This window comes from Megalops cyprinoides, chromosome 22 (assembly GCF_013368585.1).
Source record: "Megalops cyprinoides isolate fMegCyp1 chromosome 22, fMegCyp1.pri, whole genome shotgun sequence".
NCBI classification, from domain to species: Eukaryota; Metazoa; Chordata; class Actinopteri; order Elopiformes; family Megalopidae; genus Megalops; species Megalops cyprinoides.
The window spans coordinates 4,557,434-4,560,441 of record NC_050604.1 but is presented as its reverse complement, the minus strand read 5'-3'; positions in this window follow the sequence as shown (position 1 = coordinate 4,560,441).

The following is a 3,008-nucleotide window of genomic DNA, read 5'->3' as shown; positions in this document are numbered from 1 at the left end:
AGAGTTATATCTTTATTCCATACTGTTTCCTTCCTGAGTGCGGACAGTTACAAAATGTCATGAATCATCGCATCACTATTTCCAGCTAAAGGCTCATATCTATCAAAATTGCACAGAATTATGTTGAGATGATCCTATACAATTGACCACAGTATCCCAGTCTCATCTGTTATAGTTACACTATAACAAGGCTACACAGTTTAGTAGACCACAGTATCCCATCTGTTTTCATCTGCTATTGTACTGTGATGAGGCAAGGACAAGGAGCAGGGTGACCTAAAATGCAGAAATGACTTGATACTAGAGGTTTGGTTCAAAGCAAATAAAGTTACCTTTACTGGAGACATGGAAGATACAAAACAGGCTTTGTGCAAAAGTACGTGAGGGCAGGCAGGCAGCCAGGCAGGCAGGCAAGCACGCACACACACAATTCATCACTCATCACTTAATAAAAATGTACAAGATTATAATTAAAAATGAAGTTAATATTAAATGGATATCCATCAAAGCAATATGATTAACTGCTGTAAAAAAATGTGTTTCTCTTAAAAAATGTGAGGCTTTGTAAAAATTAATGTGCTTATGTGGCTGTATGTGTTTTCCTTTTTCAGTAATATAGAAGTGTACATTGGGTCTCATGATAAGAACTTACGAAAAAATCCTATCCCAATTAAGCAACTGCATGTACATCCTGATTATGAAAAAAATAAACAACACTATGACATCATGCTTATCGAGCTGGAGAGGAATGCTCCTGATGGTGCCAAACCTGTTCATCTCCCAGCTGACTGCGACAACAACAAAAGGCCTCCAGCAGATACACAAACTGCTACACTTCTTATTTCTGGCTGGGGAAAGACTGGTGAGAACACTGGCAAACAGCGTTTGTATGATAATATCAACTGAACATGTCTAACCTGTCCTGTCTATCTTATGTCAGACGAAACAAATGTACCTCAACTTCTCCAGTGTGCAAAAGTCAAGAGGGTTGTATGTCCACAAATGAGTGATGAAGAAAAGAACAGCATAGAGGTACAGAAAGAGAACAGAAAGAAAGTACTTTGTACGGAGGCCAAGACAGGATGTGTAAGTACTCATAAGACTTTACATGCTAAAGCCTCTTTTTTGTCTTAGCATTGTAGTGAACATAGCTATCCTCTAATCAAGCACCAATTAATGCAGTGAATATAATATTCCTTTAATGAACATAAATTGTCATTCAACTGTCTAATTTGAGGCACTATCTAAAGAAGTTTAGCTTAGTTTTTATAGAATTTATTCAAATGAGGAATTAATTTGAAGGGAGAGGACATTTACTTTGTAGAATCAGTTTACTGAGTAATCAAGACAATGTATTTCACAAACTCGAACAGCATTTATTATTAAACACAAAAACAGAATATTTAAAAACTATATTGCAAATGGTACTTTAGTGAAATGGTGCTGTTATAAACAAAGAGAAGGTGTTAAAGACACTGAGAATCTTTCTGTTGTATCCCAACCTGCATTTTTGCTCTCTTGCCCTAAGCACTGTTCCCTCAGAATGGTGTCTGAGTCACATGGTCGTGGGTATCCCAATCCCCAAAATCAGCGATCATTTACTTTCAGATGCTCCGTTCCAGCACGTGTGCAAGCTTGTACCCTTCATGTTTGGTGTGGTGTTCCAGGGCGCACATTTGAAAGTTTACAGCATAATGATATTATTAAAGCATAATTTTAGTATCAAAGTTATAAAGGAGTTGATATATGCGGCCTCTGGTTTCAGAAATTGGATAAGGGAAATCCACAGCATTTATGTACGTAAAAAAACCTGCTTATATTTCTGTGACAACACATAATACCTAGATTACATGTGTATGATTCAAAAATGAGTACTCATAAGCATGGGCTATACACAAAGGTTAATCCATCATCAGATGAAATGCCAGCTTCTCTCATGGGCAAAATGATTATGATAACAACAATAATAAAAAAAGAAAAAAAAAGAATAATGATAAATATCCTCAGATTGGACACATGGTCATTTTTGCAGCTATTTACCCTTCAGACCTTTGATTAAGTTATTCCCTTGTCTTTAACTTTGAGTAATTTAATCAACTAAAAAAATTCTTTTCCACATTTGTCTTTAATATCAGTGACTGATTAGGCCATAATCCTGTGTGAAGCACAGAAGACTATAGAGGGCTTGAAAGGACTCAAATGCCTCACATAAACTTGCTTTCTCTTTCCATCGCAGGGTGACTCTGGAGGAGGTCTGGTGCTTGAAGCAAGGAACATGGTATATGGCGTGGTTAGTAGTGACTGTTCTAATGTCGTTGATAAAGCATCCCGTTATGCAAGTGTCTGCTACCACTTGCAGTGGATTAATGATGTGTTGAATAAATCAAATCTGAATGGATAATAAACTCTCCAATAAATGAAGTGATCAGAGATCACCATGAAGTGCAAATGGAATGTCAGCGTCCTTTGTTCTGACTTAATCTCACGTGTGTTATATAGGTATTTATTTATTTTTATTCATTTTTTAAAAATCTGTATGCAGTCCTTTAAGTGCTGTTAAAAAGTAAGACCTTGGGAGAGAAAATAACAGCAGTAAAAAGGATTAGTTATGATTTTCTCCTCCGATAAGACACTCAAAGTATTTGTAGATACCAGGGCATGGCAAAAACAAAACAAAACAAAACAAAAAAATACATATCTTAAATGCATTAAAATATGTGTTCTGTGAGAAAGCAATTTCTTGTCAGTTTACACTGCTTATCTTACAGCAGACACAGTGTTTCAATTCAGACTGTTTCAGGGCAATTCTGTGTTGGCAGAACCTTAAAGCATTCTGTAAGTGTTCTACTACTAGGAGTAACTGGAACACATAACCCTCACTACACCATCTCTGTCACAGGCCTCAATAACAGACCTGTTCACTTCACATGAATATTTCAGATTGGCTGTTTTTTTACCCCAGCACTGTACAGGTGTCATATAGCAGCACTGACCCCTTGAGGCTCAGT